Here is a 23299-nt window from a genome sequence, read left to right as displayed (position 1 = left end):
TTGTCAAAGAATAAGGCGGCTTGCTCTTTGGACATGAGACAGAGGAACGAAAGAAGACAGCGCATGAGCCGTTTTCTTCCCTCGTGGTTTGGTTTCTTATTTAATCTAAAGACGGTACGTTGCTTAGTGGGTGAGCGCGACGATCAGCCAAAAGTCAGATCCGGTTTGGCTTAGGGCTGACGGCTCAGCACTGCACCTTTAAGACTTACTCTCTAATCTTCCAGCTCCACAAACGGGAGTGACCTCTGGGCTTTGACAGCTCCCTAATTACTACCAGCCTAGACCCCGCCCAACCCTTGCACTGTCACTGCGATTGGGCGGCGGACCGGTAGTTTACGCTCTGATTGGCTGGCACATGCCTCAAGCGAACCTTCAGAACTCTGAGGCAGACAATATTCTGTTACATTGTAGCAAAATGGCGACTGTCATTCACAACCCCCTCAAAACGTAAGTAAGAATAAAAAAATGTACAGATTGCGCGTGTTTAAATATGAAAAAGGCGCCTTTCCACCCGCTGCATTGCCAGGCACCGGTCTGTGCAGCCCTGAAAGCCGGAGCTGCAGCTATCTGGCTTTCCCCCCCCTGCCTCTCTAGGCGGAAGGCATGATCTGCACTTTGGAGGGACGCGCAAGTTGCAGAAATTGTTTCTTTAGGTTTAATGCCCATAGTTTTTCTTCTCGGCTGGTTACTTGGGGGATCGACGGGCGGCTCCGATCGCAGCGGGTGGGAGGTGCTGGCGGATGGTTCGGGGGCTCGAGTTCTGGGTCTGTACACTTGCCGGAGAGTTCAGGCGTACCGAAGAAAGTTAAAACAGGATCTTCTATGGCAGCACATGTAAGGGATCCGTTAGTGATGCGGGACCCTTACTCTTAAGTGGGTTGTTTTGTGCAATGTGCGTGATCAGGGTTTTTTTTTTTTTGCGAGCTCTCAGTGCTTCTTTCAGTTTCTGTCCTCTGCTCCGCCGATAAGTGACAGCCGAAAATAAACAACCACATGAATTCTCCTGGGGAAGCCTGGTGGACCACACTCCGGAACTGGCTCTTATGCATTTATTTTTGGCAGAATAATTATAGTGTGTGTGTGTGTGTTTTTTTTTCTGGTTGCAATCATTTCCGTGCTGCCACTGTCTAGTGTCCCTTCATTTAGGCTTGAACCTGTATGTTGTGCGCGGGAGCGATTGGGTTTTTGTCTTTCGGGTGGAAGTGAAAGCTGACCGCTTTTCTTTCGTGTCCGGAGAGTGATATGAGGTGCACTTTTTGGGGCGGGTGGGGGGATTTGGCTTCTAGATAGAGAGGATCAAGAGATGCAGCGGCTGATTGCGTTAATGAGGGGCGGGCCACGGGTTTTCTTTCTGGTCTGCGGTACCTTTTTTATACCCCCAATGAACGAATCGAAGTTGCAGTGCCCAGTAGAACAGCGAGAATCGAGATGCAGCTCTTTCTGTACTTTATTTCTGCTCGGAGTTTCTGTATGCTCATTTCCTATTTTCTTCTGTTTTGTTTTGGTTGGTGTATATGAAAGTAGCGCAAGTTTTTAAAGAGATACAGTTCGAGATTTGAATTGGATATTTTCGGGCTGCTTTATGATAGACAGAGCAGTCCGATTATGGCTAACCCTGGTCAGATGAAACATCATTTTGTTGGATTGTATTTGATAGCTGTGGAGGTGGAAATATGTAGCTGGAAGTGAGTCACGATCACCTTATGTTGGATGTTTATACTAGGTTATCTTATCAGAGGCTAACATTTCGACTTACAAAAATAAAAATGGGGCTTTATTGGTTTGCAACGGAGCCAAAATATAAGCATACCTCTCAGTACAGGATTAGACTAGCAGCCTGACTGCAGGCAAGGGACATGTTTTTGGCTTTATTGGTATTTGCTAATGATATAGTGCATTTTTTTTTCTTTTCATATCGTGGAAGGTTCTGCTTTCCATCACAAGCATGGAAATATTTATAAAACGGAGGGTGAATGAGAGGAAGAAGACTGCAGAGAGGAGCACCACAGCTGGTTTAGCTTTTTGGAAAAAGTACAGATAAACATGGGAGCTTACTAAAAATAAGATTCGTATTTGTCAGGCAGCGTGCGGTGGCACTTTACATGCTTGTGTTGGTGAAGAGAGCCTGGAGGTAGAGAAGGTTTAAAGGAGAACAATTTTACTCGATGGGATCTGTCCGCTATTATGATTTGGGGGGTTTGGCTTTAAGATTTCAGATCAGCAAGTTGGTGAAGTGTTTGGATACCGACGTTCCCCGTCAGCCATAAAGAGCAAACGTGCCATTGATTTCAATGTAAACACAATATGGGAAAAACTCGTGCCATGACTGGCCATTTGGTGCCGTCCTTGTTATGTCTTATCAAATGCTGAAAGTTGTTGATGAAGAAAATGACTCGTGTGCAAAGAGTTAATTTGCCTTAAGCCAGGCGATTGTAAAAGAGGGCCATGTCATTTGTCCTTCCTGACAGTAGGGAGGGAGTTGACTGATATTAGCATTTTTTGTAAGCCACTCACTAACGCCCCATGCAGAAACCAGCCACACAAAAATGACAGAGGCAGATGGCACCTTCTAGATTAACTAATTTATTGATGGTGGAGCTTTGGGGGACCAAGAGTCCTGGAAAGCTCCTGCCTCAATAATTTGGTTAGTCTAGAAGGTGCCACCTGCCTTTGTCATATTTGTTACACCAGCCTAACACAGAGACCCATTTTAACATTTTTAATCACACAAAGGTTCCCCTTTACAGAGTGAGTAATGCAATATTGTGTATCCTCAGTAAGCAAAATTGATGATGATGATGGACTCTTCCCTTCTACCATTATTGTGGCAATTCTACAAATTGGCACCTCAGTTTAGGGGCCTCACTGCTGTGTACATAGCAGCGATTCTATAATGGCATTTTGGCACAAGTTCCTGGAGGAAAAGTCCATAGACACATGGGGAAGCCACTGCTTGCCCTGGGATTGGTAGCAAGGATGGAGTGTTGCTACTAGTTGGGTTTCTGCCAGGTACTTGGATTGGCCACTGTTGGAAGCAGTATGGCAATGCTTCTGCTGTTCTTAAGATTCTACTACCGTATGTGGGTATTGGAATGCCCATGTTTAGGTGTGCCCTCTTACACTATGTCAATGGTAGGCATAAGCTGGCACACCTAAGAGCACCAAGCGTTGTGTACAATTTTTAATATTCTATATACTGCTTGCATAACTGGGAAACCTGCTCATGACCTGTCCATGTGCACACCCTCCTTGCAATTAGGCGCTGTGGCACTTATGTGCTCCCTTATAGAATAATGCTTAGTGCACATAGGTGCTTAACTGTGAATCAGTGGTGCCTTTGACATGCCGAAGTGGCACATACCTCTAGGTACCGACTTATAGAATTGCCCTATATGACTTTTCAGCAGCTCCCTTTGACTGTTTATATGGCTATTGATGTTCTATAAGACCAATCCTTGACCATACATGGTGCAGGTGAAGCTTGCAGTTGGACACTGACCTTTCTTCTCTTATTCCTTTCCGTTGCTATTTGTGTTCATTTGTTTTTCACTGTTTGGGCAGCGAGGTGGCAGAGCTGCATCCATCTGACCCTGTCCAAGGCTGGGTCTTCTCAACTATTGAAATCTACCTGGTTGTACTTGAGTAGGAGTTTGTAACCTTTTTTGGTCTCCGCACTCCTTTAACTGATCAATGAAATCCTCGTACACCCTTCCTAAACCACATGTACACTAGTGATTACTGTCATGTCACTGTTAGCCACTGACAGTGCTAACTGCTAAAATTACAGTAGTACTTAGTTATACTACCAATAACTGTCCTAATAACTGCTCTTCACTGTCTAGAAAGTTTCAATAAATTGTCTTAGTTTCAAGACTTTTCTCCACACCTCATCTAACCACTTCCATACACCTTGAGGGTGTCCTTGAATGCAAGGCAGGGTTTTCTCTGAGATCTGTAATGCAAATTTTGGAATTCTAGTGTACTTTCACCATCATTGCCTGCACAACTGAAGTAAAATACGCTTTTAATATGGTTTTAAAGAGTTGTGAGTATATGATGTTCGATAAACTAAAATGCATTCTTTTGAACAGATCAGTTTCCAAATTCATGCCATCTTTCAGTTTATGCAATGCTTTCATTATGTCAGATGTTCATTTATAAGGATCTCATTCCATGTCAGGGTTGAGAAACAGAAAAGTGAACACGTCAAGGGAACTTTTGAACTAGTGCCTAGCTCTGGACGTGTAGGGCTATATGTTTTTTTTCTAGATGAAAAATAATGTTTACCAAGGTATTCTGGAATTTTTATGTACTGGGTTCTTCTGATATCTGCCCTCTTCTGATATCTGATCGCTGCTGGATCCTAGCAGAGAGGTATAACACTGGCTTTTTGAATCTTCACTCTAGTTCTGGGTTGCAGAGTGTCAAAGCGGGGAGGGGGGAAGAACACTTAGCACCCAATCATAATACAGAAATAGGATTTTTAAAAATAGCCTCATTTTCTGTCCTTCCTACCCTGAAATACTTGCAATGCAGACCCTTTACTCACTGAAATCTGAAAAGCCTTCCATGGAGCCAAACACTTCAGTGTCTTTGTTGAACAGCAGAGGTCATCCTTACAGGGAGGCAGGCCTCCTCTGTGTCCCCTGGGACTTATTGCATCACCAAGGGTGGGTGAGTGAAACTGGGCATCCTACACAGCATCTCATCATGTTGCCCTTCGAATGCCTTGCTTTATTTAAGTCTTTGGTCTTTACTCCCAGTCCTTGAGGGCTGCAGACAGGTCAGGTTTTCAGGATATTACTACTACTATTATTACTATTTAACATTTCTAGAGCGCTACCAGGGTTACGCAGTGATGTACAAAAAACAAAGAAGGACAGTCCCTGCTCAAAGGAGCTTACAATATAAAGGACAAAAAGTGCAGTCAATCAAAGATTGGGACAGACTAGATTTCTTGGGTAGAGGTACAATGGTTTGGTGTCGAAAGCGACATTGAAGAGGTGGGCTTTGAGTAAAGATTTGAAGATGGATAGGGATTCCTAATGAATATACATGAGACAGACCTGCATGCCTACCAACTCCATTGTAATCAAATCTCTCATGCATATTTATTAGATATCTTGAAATCTTTACCTGTTGGTGGCCATTGAGACCCGGGAGTGAAGTCCAAGGATTTAAGTAAATATTAAAGCCCTGTTGAAGTGTTTCTTTAAGAGACCTGCTCTTTTCATACTGCCTGCTTTTTTTATGAGAGAATTATAAATTCATTCAATTTCCATAAAATGTACAAATGTAGTATGAAAGAGAGACATAAGTTAACTTTTAGGGGTTGGTTTACTAAGATTTTATTACAGTGGTGTTCACTCTCAGTCTTTGAGAGCCACCAGTGGGTTCGGTATTAGGATATCCCTAATGAGTATATGTGACAGAGATTTGCATACACATCTTTCTTATACATATTCATGAGGGATATCCTGAAAACTCGACCCACTGGGAGCCCTGCGGGACTGGGAGTGAATATTACTATTCTATTGGACATGATCTTGATGAATCAGACTCTTAATACAATTTATATTATTGTATAACTTTATTTTTTAATTAGAAGTTTAATCTTTTTAGTTTTGGCTTAGATCCAAATGGCTTCAGTGTGGTCAGGAGATAGAATTAAACCTCTTCCCCCAGCCCCTATCTATCACAGAGATTCTCAACATCAACTAAAAGGTTGAGAAGGAACTCTTCTGATGATAACCTCAACCTTACATCCTTTCATATGGTCTCGATCATAAGAGGCTGATATTGCCCAACAGATTGGATCCTAATGCAACTGACACTTTGACTGAGCTACTTCCCACTGCTGCATCATTCAGTCCTGTGTTACTGTGAGCGCTTAGATCTGGCGAGTTGAAAAACCCTTTAGCTCTTAATAAAATCCAAGAAACTGTTGGTTCACTAGACTGACTTAAAAGAAGACATTAGGGGCTGGCCTGGTGGCTCGGTGCTGGTTCTGTACATTCCATATGGAAGGTCCCTGGTTGGTTTGGCCAAAGCTGGAGATGTGCAAGAGGCATGTTCACAGCCCCCAGGAGGAAGTCTTGGTCATTTCTCAAGAGTGACACCTACTGGCTGGATTTAGGGGCCAGGACTGATGGATTTGCCAAAACTGTCACTGCAATGGTCAGACTAGATCTGAAGTGTGGGGGGGATGGGGGATATGACAGAGGAAAACTCCTTGGCTTATTGAGAATGAAGGTTCATGGTGCCAAATCCTAGGTCTGGCTCTGAGCTGAAGTAGAAAGGAGCAGGAAGAAGCTATCAAATCAGAAACAAATCTGGACGCATCCTCATTTGTTTGTAAGTTAAAAAAAAAATAAAAGACACACCCGACCATTTGGAAGTCAGTCACTTTTATTCTTCAGTTTTTCAAGAGGTTTCTCACTTTTGGAAAAAGCTCCGAATAGAGGTAGTCTACTCACTGTTGGGCCTCTGGAATTCTCAATCTTGAGCCATTCAAAGCAAACCAGGCAGCCAAATATCCAATGACCTAGCAGTGTTCTAAAAGTTTCCCTCACTTTCTGCTTATGCAAAACATTTAAGGGCCAGTTCAAATGATTTCCATGACTGCATGTTGGCCATGCAGCTTGGCCATATGTATCAGGAATGTCTGAATTGTCAGACTGGCCGGTTGGGCTCATGGTGCCAAATATTGCTGAGATGCACATGCTGACTTCTGCAGTGCAGATAGTATGACTCTACCTTTTTGTTTGATTTTAAACATGTAAATATCCCATAAAAAGTTACCCCTCCTTTTACAAAGCTGCGTCGCAATGCCGACGCAGCCCATTCATTTTTGAACAGGCTGTGTCGGCATTACCGCACCGGCAACTGCTAGTGTGGCTTTGTAAAAGGGGGGAGGGGTAAGCTTGCAAACTACAGAAATTTGAAACAGCTGTTTGTATAAGGCTGAAGGCATTAAACCTATCTTGCTTTGCCCTTTTGGGCTGGGCAGTGTAGGAATGGGCACAGGAGCCACACAACCAGCAGGGAAGAAGCTCTTTAGTGAGCTGCAGCAGGTCTCGTGCCTTCAGCTGTGGCCTGACAGCTAATATTAAATGGTTAATGGACTAACTGGTGAGAATTTCTTACAATATTTTGTGCTCCTATTTAATTTTTCCCTTCATTGTTTTACTTTCCTCATCTACCTACACTATTACAGTTTGCCCCTCTTGTATACTTTGCTGTGTCTCTCAGTTTGGCTCTGCTCACTTGTTCTCTCATTGAGCTCTGATTCTCTGCTTTGTACCTTGCTGACATGTTGGAAATCCTGGCTTCCCACTGAGACTGCTGGCAGCTTTCTCATTCCCAATCACTGGTGGGTGTTCAAACCATCTTATGATTTTGAAGTAGCAGATGACCTCCGCGTTGACCTGCCGTCTCCCTGTTACTTCTTTAGAAGTTAAAAAATAGTGTTGTGGCTAGACTGCAAACAGGCATTACAACTAAGATTGAAGACGGTCTCTGGATGACTTTAACACTTTTTTTGAGTAAACATTTAAAATTTAAAAAAAATATATTTAAAAAAATGTAAAAAAAAGAAAAAAAACCTAAAGAAAACCATTTCCCCCCCAGACTTTATCTTTCATAAAGGCCAGAAATCCTTTCCCTCTTTAGCCTTATCTGCATCTGATAAATTGCAGGAGATCCTTTTAGATCCACATAGCTTAGTGTCTGTGCTGGTTTTCTTCTTGCCTGTTTGTAAAACTGCAAATCTGAAAAAGGAAGACCTTTGTATTTCTATGTGTGTGTTCCACAACAACTCAACTGTTGCCCATTTTAGCTTCCAGGAAATGCGGGGAAGTCCACAGAACCCCACCTGTTTGAGAGACAAGTGAAATTGGCAGAGACATAGCAGTGGTAATGAATCTAAAGTAATTGATGCAGTTTCCTTCAGGGTCTGCCTTTACACTACTCTAAGTTAGTTGGATGTACTGAGGATCTAGGGTAAGTGTTCCCTTCTTCCTCCACCCCCCTCTGGTTCACCCTGTAGTGTCCAGCCTTTGGCATGTGAGGGTGCGCTGGCTCAATGATGCATGGCGATTGCTTTTAATGAGCTCTCTTTGGTACCCTTCAGGGATCAGGCCTGCATCAATGATTTGAATATCTGGCGTTTTAGTGTACTTTGTTAAAGATGAAGAGAAGGAATAGAAAACCCAACCAGGCATCTAGATTACAGCTGAAATATTATGTTTAGTTTTGGAGGGAGATGATTGGGGGATCCTTCACATAGCTGTAATCATTAACTCGGTTATGAAATGCATCACTTAAGAGCCCTAGTTAAACCTAGTTCTGTAGAACTGACATATAGTGGGCAGGCCTCACCATACAAATCTTCCAGTGCCCCTTTGTGGCTGTTCCTTTTCCTGGGACTAACTAAGCCACTGCTGAATAGACCGCTAGCGATGTCGAATTGTGCCTTTTACACTGATGGGGGGGCAACGTTTCGAAATGGGTTATTTTTGCACATACCGTGACAGTGATGGACCTCACTCCTAAGCCAGGGTATATGGAGTCTGCTCTCACTCTCTCAAATTTACTAACGCTCACTGTGTTACTTACATTGTGCCAAAGAGCTTCCTTCTGGAGTTCATAAGGCTTTGTGGTGTATCCAGAACTCGCTCACATACAGCCAAGGTGATCAAACTTGTGACTTGGTTTGACCCCTGCTCTGCCGATTTGATGCGTGAACACCTAGTCTCTTGCCTTTGGTAGTGAGGCTAGTGAAGAAAAAGCACTTCCTAGAGTAACCATGTGGTATTCTGAAGGTTTCACAGTATGAACTGGAAATAGTGCCTGTGTTTATTTTATATTTTGCAGTTTGATTTCATAACCTCTTATCCTGGAAATGTACTTTTGGCTCTGTTATCTCTGGAGTCTTCAAGGTTACCCATTGCTAAGTAACCACAACACGGTTTGGGACTATTCTGCTGATGTGCTGTGAGTACTTGTTGGGTTTGATAAGACGCCAGGGTCCCATTTCTGCTGGGAAGAGAGTGCAAACAGTCTTGTAGACAAGATGAAGGTCTTTTTGGCTGGGTGTGTGAATAGTATTAGGTTGTTAATGCTTTGTGAACTGTGACATTTCCCTTCCTGGATGTAGGCCTACATCACAGGGCCTGTAGCTGTCTACTGCTTTGCTTTCCAGTGAGAATGCTGTCCTTATCATTTTGGTAATTAGCTAATATTATACTAGTACAGTGATTGAAATAAAAATGAGTCTCCTTTCTCAAGCAATTAAGCAGAACTCATCCTATCAGACCTCGACCTGCCAGTGGTGCATTCTCTTCCTCTGTGGAACTTTCTCATTGCTGTAAGTGATAAGGGGATAGAGCTAGGAATCAGGGTGGAAAGGGTGCTGGATACACTGCACGGCAAACTGGCGGAAGCAGAATTCAGGAAGGTGTGGGCTAAGCAAAGAGGACACCTAGTTGTGAAAGAAGGAAGATAACTAAGGTTTCTGGCCCTGGAACAGGAGTTAACTTGCACAGCCTTGTATTCTCTGTCTCTGTGTTAGTCATGTCTATATTGCACTGCATTCATACTGGAGTATCGCAGTGAGCTGCTCTCTCTTTGAGTGTCTGTATACCTGACTGTTAACCTTTTTTACTGACATTTTTACCAGAAGGCGGTCAGGCTTATGAAGCATCTTTGCATTAGACCAGAGGTTCTCAGCTCAGTCCTTAGGACACACCTAGCCAGTCAGGTTTTCAGGATATCCACAATGAATATGCATGAGATAGGGCATGCAAATCTATCTCCATTGTATGCAGGTTTATCTCATGCATATTCATTGTGGGTATACTGAGTGGCCCTTTTACTAAGCCACGTAAGCATCTACACGTGCCCAACACGCTCCAGAATGGAGTTACTGCCCAGCTACTGCGTTCTCTTGCAGTAATTTCACTTTTGGCGCGCATCCGATATGCCGAAAAATAATTTTTATTTTCGGACACGTTCCAAGTGGCATTTGATGCGCGTAGGTCGTTACCGCATGAAACTTGTGACAAGGCAAGCCCCAGAGATTCCCCAGTGAAGCAGTTGAGCCCAGAACTACAGGTCCCAGAAGTCATTGCAAGAATGAGAGAAGAGAGTAGTCCTAAAGAAATGGAATGGATTCCCAGTCCCAGCAGGTGGAGCAATGGCTCGAGGCAGGGTGAGCCTGTTACTCCCTTCCCCACTAGAGGGAGAGGGAAGGATGAAGCTCAGTTTCCCTGGCTTCACCATCAGTATATAATTCCCCCAAGCTGTGAGAAGGGGAGAGCAGATTTCTTGGAGGCTCTCAGTCACCAGGAGAGAGGAGAGACGAATGGAGAGAGAGATTCCATGGAGTATGTGGAGGAAGGAAGTAGCCTGCCACTAGAGCTGCCTAAGGGAGAGGAGCCAGCTACTATGGAGTGGGAGAATTCAAAGGTTGCCCTGCCCAGCACTTGAAGGCAGTGGAGGAGGCCACACCAGGCGTGGTGCTGAGAGGTGGGAGAAACTGCCAACCCTGCTCCTTACAGGGTTGCCTCTGTGCTGTGAAAAGGCAGGTGATTTGTGGTATTGGTTTGATGTGCAAAGACTGTCCATGAAGATTTGTTCTGAACTGTTGTGCTATATTGGAAGTGTGTTGAACTCTTACTAAACCCTTCTGAAGGAGGGGGAAGGGAAAGCTAATGCCCTAATAGAAGACCTGAGCGTTTGCTGAGGGATTTTGGGACCTGGACTGTACCTTTTTTTTTCTTTTGAAGACTATATTAAGAGGGCTGTACTTTTTGTTTTGAAGAATATAATTATGATTTTTGGTATGAAATTGCCTTGATAATAAAATACTTTGGCCCTGAGTCCCAGTATCAGCAGCATTCTGTCCTGGAACCCTGGGAGCCCTGCAGGCTTGCTGGCTCCACCCAAGAGGAGGAAGCGGACCGCCCCCCCCCCCTTTACAGACTTTACCGCTAGGTCAATGGCTGGTGGTAAGGTCACAGACCCAAAATGGACGCCCGGCAATTTTGATTTTGTTGCATGTCCATTTTCGGCAAAAAGTTTTTAAAAAGGTGTTTTTTACAGGTGCGCTGAGAAATGGATCAATGTGCGCCCAAAACCTGTGCCTACACTACCGCAAGCCATTTTTCAGCGCACCTTAGTAAAAGGACCCCTGAAAACCAGACTGGCTAGGTGTGTCCCGAGGACTGGATTGAGAACCCCTGCATTAGACACAAAACTGCAATGCCTGGAAATAAGTCGGTGCCTGAAACAGCTGTTGACACATGAAAGATTTTCATTTGCCTCTTGTTCTGCGTCGCTGTTGTATCTTACAGATGTCTAATGTTAGACAGCTGCCTAGATGGGCAGTCCAGAGAGATGGCTTCACTTTGGATGTCTAGATGTAACTTTCAAATCACAGGAGGTCCAAGTGTTAATGTCACAGTTCTTGCATCTCATTGTGCCTCTAGTATTAAACCATCTCAGCAGGAAGATGTTTTGGCTGGGAGGGTTGCTGTGGCTTTTTTTAAAACTAATTTTCTAGCAACAATTTATACCCATTTTTGATAACATACATTGTAGTATTGGACTCTACGTTTTCAAAAGATGTGTTTTAATTTCTCCAGCGTCGTATTGATTCCTGCACAGTCTCTACGCTGTTACACAAGAAATCTTCTGTATTCATAGGGTGCTATATTCAGAGTTTTAACGCTATATTGCTGTTCTCTTTATAAATTAGCAGTGTGTTGTGCTGCTCCCTTGTGGTACAAAGCTAAGGCAGTTCTTATGTATCAATGCCTTGATTGGTTGGCTCTGAGGTGGGAAGCAGCATATTGTGAGTATTTTTTACCCCATGTGGCAACCCAGTCCTCAGGACACACCCAGACATTCAAGTTTGCAGGGTGTCAACTATGCGTATACATAAGATGGCTTTGCATGCACTGTTTCACCTCCTGTATATTCATCAGGAGTGAACTGACAGGGATCTAGGTACTTGGGCAATAAGAGGGTCCTGGGCCCATCTGCCCCTGAGTCCCATATCCCTCTCCCTCTGCCCCTGGGTCCCACATCTCTCACCCCCCTCTTTGTCTCTAGGTCTAGCACTCCCTCTCTCTCAATACCACCTCCCCTCCCCTTCTCTCATCCCCCACACCCTCCCATTTACCTCAAAAGTCCTTTCTCTATACAAGGCCCTGACTGTCTGCCGCTGACCAGAACCTTCTCTCTGCCGCTGCCCACCCTTGTGGAAGCAAGAAGTTATGTCAGAAAGGGGTAGACCGTGGCGCAGAGAAGGTTCCTCTCAGTGGGAAACAGCCGGGCTGTGTATGGAGAAAGGACTTTTGAGGTAAATGGAGGGTGGGGGGTGAGAGAGGGGGAATGGAGGGTGGGGGGTGAGAGAGGGGGAATGCTGAATTTATCTGGATGTGCCACTGAATATTGGGCTTAAATAACTACATTTGAAAGGGTCTAAAAACCTGGGGCCCGATATTCAGACCACGGGAGGTAGCTGGGCTGCCTCCTGTGGTCAGTACTGAGCCCAGTGACCGGCACTGAATATCCAGTTTATCTTTGGCTGCGAAGAACATAACTGGCCAAGTCGATAGTCAGTGCTGGCTGGCTAAGGTCATAGAGGCCAATATTCAAAGTAATTTAAGCTTAAATAGCTTCCCACTGCCTAACTGGGGATATTCAGCGGCACTTGACTGGACAGTGCTGCTAAGTATCCCCTAAGACTACCTAAACAAAAAATGGGCAGATCAGGGGCGGCACTGGGGAGTAGCCTCAGGTTATGCAAGTGCTGGCAGTAATCAGTGTTGGCACCCGCATAGCTAAGCGGCTTCATTTAGGACAGCAGCTGTCCTAAATAAGGCTGCTTAGCTATGTGGGTGGTGGCTTTATCGGACTGGCACCCGCTAACTTAAAAAAATGTTTTTTAATTTCTTTTTTTTTTTTTTTTAAACTAAAGCCTCCATCCCCTCCAGCCCACATCAAGACCTCCCACCCCGCCAGCCTTGCAGCCCTTATGCAGCCCTGGCTGAATATTGTCAGGGCCCGCATAAGTGCAAGGTGCCCAGACCGCCCACAGAAATCTCCGATATTAAATTCCGGCTGGGCACTGAATATTGGGGGATAAGTTGGCCAGCAACAATCCAGCATTTAAAAAAAATGCTGACCACCACCGGCTGAATATTGGGGGGGGGGGGGGGGGGGGGGTTAGTGGCCAAAGATAGACCTGCTAGTGATATGGCCAGGTTTGGCTATAACACTTACCTGGTGAAGCAAGATACAACTGACCATCCACTAAGCGCTAACCAGTGATATTCAGCAGGAGAAAGCTGGCTATCTCCCGCTGAATATTGCTGGATAGCTGCCTAAGTACCATTTAACCGGCCAGGTGCCGTTCCTGGCCGGTTTAAATGGTTTTAAATATCGTCCAGCTGGTTCTTTCAGCAGACGTTTGGGGTCCCAGAGTAAGAGACCAAAGTGCGTGGGATACAGATATTGGCTACTTTTCCTTATACTTAGATTGTGAGCCCACTAGGGACAGTGATAGTACCTGCATATAATAAAAACGAAAACCGCTTTGATTGTGCCACAGAAAGGTGGTATATAAAATCCCGTTACCCACTATTCCCTTCTTTCTCTCCTTTTCTACTCTGTTTTGAATTTTTGTAAACTTGTACACTGCCTTGATACCCAAGGGTGCAAAAGCAGTGCAGCAAATGTATATTGAACATACTAGGGTCCCTTTTGCTAAAGCTTAGCATGCGCTGATGGACATTAGCACATGCTAAATACTGTGTGTCCTATTTTATATCCGTAGGTCTTGTGTCGCTTAGCGCATGCTTCTGCCTGTTAGCATGCGCTAAGCTTTAGTAAAAGGGTGTCTCAGAAGCCCTTAAAGGGAAGGGAAATGGATATGGGACTTATATACCGCCTTTCTGTGGTTTTTCCAACTACATTCAAAGCGGTTTACATATTATATACAGGTACTTATTTGTACCTGGGACAATGGAGGGTTAAGTGACTTGCCCAGAGTCACAAGGAGCTGCAGTGGGAATCGAACCCAGTTCCCCAGGATCAGAGTCCACTGCACTAACCACTAGGCTACTCCTCCTTAAAGAGCATTAAACCCTCAGCTTGTGGTTAGTGTGTGAGAACAGGCTACTGCAGAAAAGCGTTAAGGTGTTTTGCAGTATTTCACCTGTTTGGATGCACTAATCAGCGCATTATTGATTAAAAAAATTTTTTCAGAGGCAGCATGTCATGAGTGGTGAGTAGGCATTCCTATGTTATCCTACTAGTGCGTTATAATTAGTGCGCTATGATTAGCGCAGACTTAATGTGGGAGTACCTAGTGCCTTCTAAATAGGACGCAGCAAGTGCTCCCATGTTCTCTATGTAGGTACTGCAGACTAATAACATTAGCGCATGACCTACAATAAAATATTTAACCTCCCCCACTCCCCCCATAAGGGGCAAGGCTGGCGTAGGCTTCAATGGCAAGTAGGACTGGTGCCAGGCACACTTCTACGGTTTGTGTTCCAAAATTGGCAGGGATAGACAGAGATTAAGTACACCAGTGTTAAATCATAAAGAAGTAGAATGAATAGTTCCATATTCAACTCTGTCCACCTTGTTGGGCAAACTGGATGGACCATGCCGGTTTATATCTGCCGACATTTACTATGTTATTATAAGTGCCTCATTAAATCTTAGCGTGTGGTAAAATCACACATTAAAATGCGTTAAGCCCATATTTTACTGTTCTTTAGTAAAAGAGCCCTAAATTGTCTCTTCTGAATAAACATTAGAATTAATAAGCAGGCCCTGTTTACTAAACTGCGCTATAGATGCGCTAGCGTTTTTAGCTCGTGCTAAATGCTAGAGACACTCATAGGAATATATAGGTGTCTCTAGCTTTTAGTTTTGCGCTGAAAACGCTAGTGCATCTTAATAAACAGGGCCCTAAGACTGGAACCTTTCTGTGTAAGATTTAGACAATTACTAAAGTTCTATTTATTTAGGACGATCTTGAAGGTCTAATTTTTTGTTCTTTCATTTTCTTGATATATTTTGTGTTATATTATCTGGGATATTTTATTTCCCTTCCTAATACCTTTCTTTACTGTAATCTGCACTAAGCCTTCTGGCAAGTTGCAGACTAGAAGTCTCCATCTTTTATGGTATCAAATGCACACAAATAATGAATGCAATTTCCAAAAGTCGTTTACCCTGTTAAATGGGCTGTGTGAAGTTGCCCACCCATTCTGCAGGTTAAAGTACATTGATGACTCTTTGTGTGGCTGTTGGGATCTGTTGTTTTGCTTTGACTGCATCCGCTCTTTGCTGTCCACCTGAAGCTGCTGCCCTCGGCCACTGCCTGGTTGCATTTAATGGTTGAGCCATCCCTGGCCTGTGCTCCCAACACAGGAAAATCCCTTGTCAAGACAGCCGCCAAATTTCCAGCACTCCTCATCCCCAATGGACCATAAGAACATAAGAATAGCCATACTGGGTCAGGCCAATGATCCATCTAGCCCAGTATCCTGTTTCCAACAGTGGCCAATCCAGGTCACAAGTACCTGGCAGAAACCCAAATTGTGACAACACTCCATGCTACCAAACCCAGGGCAAGCAGTTGCTTCCCCATGACTGTCTCAATAGCATACTATGGACTTTTCCGCCAGGAACTTGTCCAAACCTTTTTTTAAACCGAGATACGCTAACCGCTGTTACTACATCCTCTGGCAAAGAGTTCCAGAGCTTAACTATTCATTGAGTGAAAATATATGTCCTCATATTTGCTACTTGCTAGGTCCTTAGCAAGCGTTGGATTGCATCCTCTTATTACCACTGCCAATCTGGTTCTTTAATTCTAATTCTGTGTGTTTGTTTACTACCAGTTATATTGTTCTATACATTTTTCTTTCTGTTTTATTTGAGACATGTGTTCTGACTGGAAGAAGTTTGATGTTGCTCCTTGCCAAAGAGTTTGGATCATTGTGATTCGACAGTTCCTTTTTGTGCAGACCAGTGTCATGGAACTTTCTAAGGTCCTCTATTACGCACAGATTGAGGGGTGAATTGACTCCTAAGCTGTGTCATTGATTATTTTCCTCAAAGTGTTGTAATAAATGATGGTAAAAGCTGCTCTCTGTAATAGTCCAATTATCGGGATTGCCTGTACTACTCTTTAGTATTCTACCATGTAAGACTTTTGAATAATTGTCACACTTTCCCCAGTTGATTGTAGAAATCTCTCTTGGGCTATATTCCTCTCATTTCTGTTTCATTGACATATGTTGATTGTACAGGGGGCAATTTCATAGACAACTTGTTTACATGCTGAGTGTGAAGGCTCTCAGAAAACAAGGGCACCTATTTGTATATATTCCCAGGGATGGAAAACAAGACGCAGTGGAATTCAGTGCAGGGGCTTAAGAACCAGGAGAACTGGGTTCAATTCCCACTGCAGCTCCTTGTGATTCTGGGCAAGTCACTTAACCCTCTATTGCCCCAGGTACAAAATAAGTACCAGTATATAATATGTAAACCACTTTGATTGTAACCACAGAAAGGCGGTATTTCAAGTCCCATCCCCTTTCCTTTCCCTTATCTATTGTTTTTAGTTGCAGGTGTTTGTTAAATCAAGTATTGTCCAAATGAAAATTTTTTTTTCTTTTAGTGGGGTAGTTACTTATGTACATTGAAGGAATAAAGCACTAGTTTTGCCACAAAACAAGCATTAAATGACCAAAAAAGTCATGGGCCTAATATTCAAAAAGAGCTGAGCGTCTAAATTCGGCTCATACTTTTGTGTCTTTATTTTCAGCCACACTTAGGAGCCTAAGGGGCTCTTTTAGCAAACCGCAATAAAAAGTGGCCTTAGCGCATTCTTACTTGGGAAAGGGAAATGGGACTTGATATACTGTCTTTCTGTAGTTTTTGCAACTACATTCAAAGTGGTTTACATATTATATACAGGTACTCTGGAGGGTTAAGTGACTTGCCCAGAGTCAGAAGGAGCTGCAGTGGGAATCAAACCCAGTTCACCAGGATCAAAGTTCGCTGCACTAACCACTAAGCTACTACTTGGGTCTTTCCTGCGCACTAACACCATTTTTACTGCAGGTGTAAAATGGCTTATTTAGCACATGGTCATTAATACTGCAAATAGAAAAATTTCCCATTAGCAGGTGGCCATTAGCGCGTGGCAGGGGCGTAGCCAGACTTCGGCGGGAGGGGGTCCACAGCCCAAGGTGAGGGGGCACATTTTAGCCCCCCCCCCCAGCGGCGGCGCTGCCACCACCAACTTTGACCCCCCCCCATACTGACAACCCTCTCGACCTCCTCCACCGCCGTCGTTGCCTACCTTTGCTGGCGGGGGACCCCAACCCCCGCCAGCCGAGGTCCTCTTCTTCCGGCGCAAGGCTTCGTTTTGTTTCTGACAGGACGTCAGACTCACAGAAACAGAACAAAGCCTTGCACCGAAAGAAGAGGACCTCGGCTGGCCAGGGTTGGAGTCCCCCGCCAGCAAAGGTAGGCGACAGCAGGTTGGCGGCGGGAAGGGGGTCGAGAGGGTCGTCGGCAGGGGGGTCCAGGGCCAAATCTATGGCCCCACATAGCTACGCCACTGGCGCATGAGCCCCTACTGCCACCTATTTTGTAAATGGTATGGGCTGACACGCTAGCTGAGCCAACTGTTGGAGAACATGCTTACTCTCCGCCTCAGACCCTGGATAATGCACGCTGATCCCGAACTTAGCGTGGGATACCCGAGGCATTTTTGCTGTGGTAAGCATTAAAAGGACCCCTTAGCTTTCGGCTGAAAATTCACCTTAATTTAGGAGCATAAAAATGATTCTTATTAATTTAGGCCTGCTAGATTTATGAGCCTAGAGCTGAAAATCAGTGTGATGTTCATAACCTTTATTTCCCCACCTTAAATTCACCTCTGTTGCTGCCTCATTTCTTTTCTTATGCTCCCAGATTTAGGAGTTTTGTTACTGCTTGAGAGAGAAGGCTTACCGCAAAATGCAGTAAAGCGTTTTGTGGTAATATTTTTGGTTTCATGCGCTAAGAGTGGGTTTAACTATTTTTTAAAATTATATTTTTTTGAGGGGGCGGATCATGGGTGGAGAATGGGCATTCCTGCATTATCCAGCTAGTGTGTTAACCCACCATTATCCAGTTAGCATGTGGTAATCTTAACATGGGAGCACTTTGTGTCTCCTGTGTCCTAAATAGGAGGTGTTATTATTTTGCACGTGTTGCGTGGTAATGGGAACATTGTCGCATGACCTGCCAAAAAGCAAAGATAATGCCCAACGTTAATACTGCAATAAATCTGGGCATAGCATGTAGGGAAGTCCTGCGTTAGGAACGCGCTAAGCCCAGATGTTTTTTACTGTAACATGTTAATTTACCTTGATGGACATTAGTTAATAGAGAAACAAGGCATGCAAATGCATGCAAAGCACTTCACTGTTAACGCAAATTGAATAACAGAGCTTAGTTTAAACTTAGCCTTCTTTTGAGTCATAAGAGCTCTGTTTCTCCTTAGTGTGACTTGCCAAGTGCAAGCAGCCTTTGTGCCTAACATTTATTTATTTTGTATTTATTCATACTTGTGTCGCTCAATTATCCAAAAACAAGTTTCTGTTCAATGTGGCTTACATTTAACAGTTGTTTAGAGATTACATTGATTCAATTACATTTACAAGGTTGTATGATGCTGTGTTTTACAGTGGTTGGCAAGATAGCAGCTATTAGTGCGTATGGAATAGTCATTGGGTTTCTTGAGAAGATATTTCTTAGTTCGTTTCTTAAATGAAAAGATATGTTACAGTTAGAGGTTGTGTTGTGTATTGTTGTTCCAGAATGATTAGTGCCACACTATCCACACTAGTTGCATTTTATTTTTTAGTAGATTGTTACTCGTTTTTCTTAAACTGTCTATTTCCCTCCTTTTTCTGCCCCCATATTGTGGACTTTAAGGATAAGAATGGAAAGAAGGATTTTTTTCTTTTTAGTTTTTACTTTTATTTTTCTTTTTCTTTACAGTGTTGAGGTTGCTTGTTACTTGTCAAGTGTTATGCTTGTATAAATTTTGAAATGTTATAAATTTAAAAATGCTGCCTCTAAGCAGCCCAACACTGAGAGTGGACTGAGGGCAGGAATCAATATTATCCATATAGGGATAAATTCTACAAGTGGCACCTAAAATTGGTGCCAAAACTTTTACACACTGAATGCTATTCTACACAGGATACATGTCCTTTATAGAATAGTGTTTGTTTAGGGCATAAACTGCGCCTAACTTTAGGTGCTGGCAATAACGCCTGCTAAAAGCTGGTGTAAATGCCGGTGTTTAAATTAGGTGTGGTTCAGCTGAATTCTGTATTTATGAGTGTAAAATTTTGTAATACCCCTGAAATGCCCCTAACCTTGGGCCCCCCAAATTTACACACATTAGGATTTATGCACGTACCCCTAAATAAGGCTAATTAACACCAATAATTGGTTAGCAGCCAATTATTTGCACTGATTGGCTTGTTAAGCAATTAAGTTGTGCATGCAAATCAGCTATGTCTACCGATTTGCACCATAATGTTAGTCACTGTTTATAGAATCCAGGGGATAGTGGTGATATTCTGCCTTTATTCTCCTAATTCTAGAAAACTAGGAACCCAACTTTATGCTTAGTGCGGCACTTCCGGTTTAGCGAACGGTATGCCAGCGTTGGGCTTACCGCCGCTAAGTAAAAGACCCCCTAAATTTCTGCACCACTTATTGAATTTACCTCTATATGTTTAGTTTAGGCTTTAACTAGATTGATTGCAGTGGTGGCTATCACCACTTTACACGTATGTTCAGCACCACGGATGTACATATAAAGATGCTGACTTTATGCATTCATTTAAATGCTGCTCATCATGGTTTTGTGGTTTTCTTTCAGTTTTTTTTTTTTGGTCCTTGCCCCATGGTCTCAGTTCTCTTCTATTAGAAAGGGGTGTTAAGGGTTCAATGCTGTTTCTTATCCTTTTTAGTAATCCGTATTCATTCAGTGAAATTAGGCTATTTGTTTGACTTTATGGCTTACATTTATGTGGTCAATATCCAGAGTTATGTCTTTTAAGAAGAATGGCAGAGGTGCTCAGTTCCCTGAATGATTATGGGTTTTGGGAGGGTGTTTGGGAGCAAGTAGTTTACAGCTGAATGTGGAGAAAACAGAGGTTTTGAGGTGAGTAGCTCCCCCTAACTTGAGGTTTTTTTTTTTTTGGGGGGGGGGGGAAGTGATCAACTTGGGCTACCATTAAGGTGTGTTACATTACTGTTAACCCCAGTATTTAGGTCTCGCATCATGAAATGTGCTGAAATAGCATGAATTAATGGCAAAATAATACATCTTAATGGTAGCCCACATTGAGAATGTCTCCCCTTAGTGTGAACAGTTTTTCAGTGAGTTTCAATCTCTGGGAACCAGAGCTGATATTGTGATGTCATAATGCTTTATTCCACCAATGCCTAAGAGCCAACCTCATCTGTGATGTCACAATGGCTTGACTGCCCTATACTTGGCTCACTTTTATTACATATAGTAATGATTTTGATTCCTTGAGACATTTCTTTTCTCGTTAATTAAGTGGGGAAGTTATCACTCAGGGTTACCACTAAGACATGTTATTTTACTGTTAACCCCAGTTATTAGCAACTAGGTCTCGCTGCATAAAATAGGACCTGAGCTAAAATAGCATGAATTAGTGGTAAAATAACATGTCTTAATTTTAGCCTATGGTGATAACTACGCCCCTTAGGTAGACCACCCAGTAGTAAAGAAACTATATCCTTTCTACTGGAGGTGCATAGTTGAGAAGTTTTGTTGAATTCCTCTCTTACTATGGAACCCCAGGTAGCACCGATTTGAAGAGGCTGACTGAGGTTGAGGTTGGTTTATTAAGTGTAGTCCTTCTTGGATCCACAACATTTTTAAAAGTGTGTTGCTGGCTGCGTTTGTTAGTCCCTTGGATTATTGTAATGGTCTTTATGTTGGCTTTTTTGCCTCATAAGATATTAGGAAGACTTTGAAAAGTCTGGCAGCTGAGGTCATCACTCATAGTAGCTGATGAGATAAGGTTTCCCCCTTCCTTCAGGCTCGTCACTGGTTACCTGTTGAAATGTGTATTTAATTCAAGATACTGTGTGTGAGTTTTCATGCCTTACAGGGGAGGGGGCCTCTATATCTCAGAGAGCAGCAGTCTAGATATATTCCAGCGTGGGCTTTGATCCTGTCAGGCTTTTAGGGGCCTTTTTACTAAGCTGCATTAGGCACTAACACAGTTTAAAATGGCGTGCCATGGGGCGTGCTCATAACTGGCAAATCTGTGTTCACTAACTGCGTGCTAAAAAAAATATGTATTTTTGGAGGGGTGTGTGTCTGGGAGGTGGAAAAGACCTGGGCTGGGAACTGAACCCAGATCCCTCTGCCGGGCAGTAGATACTATTGAGCCATTGGCTGAGCCTGTCTACGTGTGTTAACACCACATTACATGAAGCTTTATCGAGATGGTTATAAGTGATGAACTATAAACTAGCCTCCAAGGTGGGGTAGAAAGTCACATGCAAATAACATGTATACCATGGCGATAGTAATACTTCAGGTTAGGCAGCCCAGATTTCTCTGTGCTAAGAGTCCCTAAGTGAAGGATTTTCCCTGACTCCTCATCCCGAAACACGATTTCAACCATCCCATCTGCCACCCCATAATCTATTACTGGCCTTTTAGAGTCATGCCCTTCGCCCCTAGACCCTAGGGTTTCAGAATCATTGTTTGCAGGTAAAAGCCAGTTTGTTTCCTGATGGCAGCAGGGTTAAAATCACAGTGGAGGACAATTGATCGTCTTCTGACCCAAGCAGCAAAGCATTTGGTGATGAAGAAGAGTGCAAATTGAAGACCAGTCAGGCTCAAGATATTTCTTGGGGGGGGGGGGGGGGTCCCTGAAGAACTGAGGTATTTTGGGGTTGGAGGGAAGGGTTGGATTTGTTGAGAATCTGTAAGATTTATTAGTTTTTATTGCTGGGGAGGGGGTGGGGGGCCCACTCTAATAGGGTTCTTAACGGGATTTTGTTTGGAGAGGAGGAGGAAGGGATTTGGGATTGGCCTGAAGGTCCTACTTTCTGTTCCAGGCTGGGCTTTGGACCCTGGAGGTTGTTAAAGTGAAGTCTATTGTTGATTTGCAGTAATAAGTGGCTCATGTTAAGCCTCATGGATATTAACCTTGGGTAGTATAGCCAGCACTGATGCCAAATGAGATTATTTGCGTTTTTTGTTTGCTTATTAGGCCATTGGCATATGTCAGTTGGGAAATCAGTACTAGTGGTAATGTACATACAAATACATTGCGTTGTACATGGGCATTTGCTAACAGACTAATACCCCTTAGTACTTAGGCCCTTCTACAAAATATTTTTGCAGGGTCAGGAATTAATGTCCCAGGAGTTAGCATGCGAAGTAGCAGGGTCTGTTATTTGTCATTATAAGCAAGGTCATTTATTTTTTTCCCACATACAGTTTTCATTTGTGGGAGTAAACTGAGAACTTTTCTCAATCTGCTTTTGAGTTTTGGTGATATGAAATGTAACAATTAAAGAATGTTTGTTTATTTTTGGCTCCTCACTCCCCTGATAAAGAAATTATTCATGTGAGAAATTACTTTGTTTTCATGGCCATGGTGGGGTTGGGGATGGGATCTTTCCCTTTTCTTCCCTTTTTCCACACTTAGTAGAAAGCTCTGCAGTATTTACATAAAGGAACATTTCTTGAAGTTATTAGGGAAGGAAATACGTAAACCTGCTTCTCACTCTTCTGAAGCCTCCTCCTATAACTTCCCCTGTACTTTGTTTCCCTATGATTGTAGGTAAAGTGTGTATAAAAAGGAACATTTCTTGGTTATTAGGGAAGGAAATACGTAAACCTGCTTCTCACTCTTCTGAAGCTTCCTCCTGAAGCTTCCTCCTATAACTTCCCCTGTACTTTGTTTCCCTATGATTGTAGGTAAAGTGTGTATAGTGTCACATATACATAGACACCTTTAACACAGATATACACACATACACATATATTGGTCCATTGGAACATCAACCTTTCTTTTATACATTTCTATGCTCATTGATATAACTCAATTTCATAGTTTCCCTAAGATGGCGATTTGAGATTGTTGGCTTCCTGAACAGAAGGGAATTCTGAAACAGCTTCTCGCACTCCTTAGCAAGAAGA

At 43.3% G+C, this 23299-nt stretch overlaps 1 protein-coding gene across 3 annotated transcripts in view; it reads left to right on the top strand.

Moving 5' to 3' along the window:
• The first annotated feature begins 373 nt into the window (after positions 1-373).
• Positions 374-23299, top strand: part of DPF3 (double PHD fingers 3) — a 433848-nt gene continuing 410922 nt past the window's right edge. For all 3 annotated transcript variants that reach the window (XM_030214247.1, XM_030214251.1, XM_030214250.1), the window contains exon 1: positions 374-447. The gene's annotated coding sequence lies outside the window, so the exon portion shown is untranslated. The remainder of the gene's footprint in view (positions 448-23299) is intronic.

This window comes from Microcaecilia unicolor, chromosome 9, assembly GCF_901765095.1.
Source record: "Microcaecilia unicolor chromosome 9, aMicUni1.1, whole genome shotgun sequence".
Lineage (NCBI taxonomy): Eukaryota > Metazoa > Chordata > Amphibia > Gymnophiona > Siphonopidae > Microcaecilia > Microcaecilia unicolor.
Note: the sequence above shows the minus strand (reverse complement) of the source record. Positions and strands in the feature narration are given on the sequence as shown.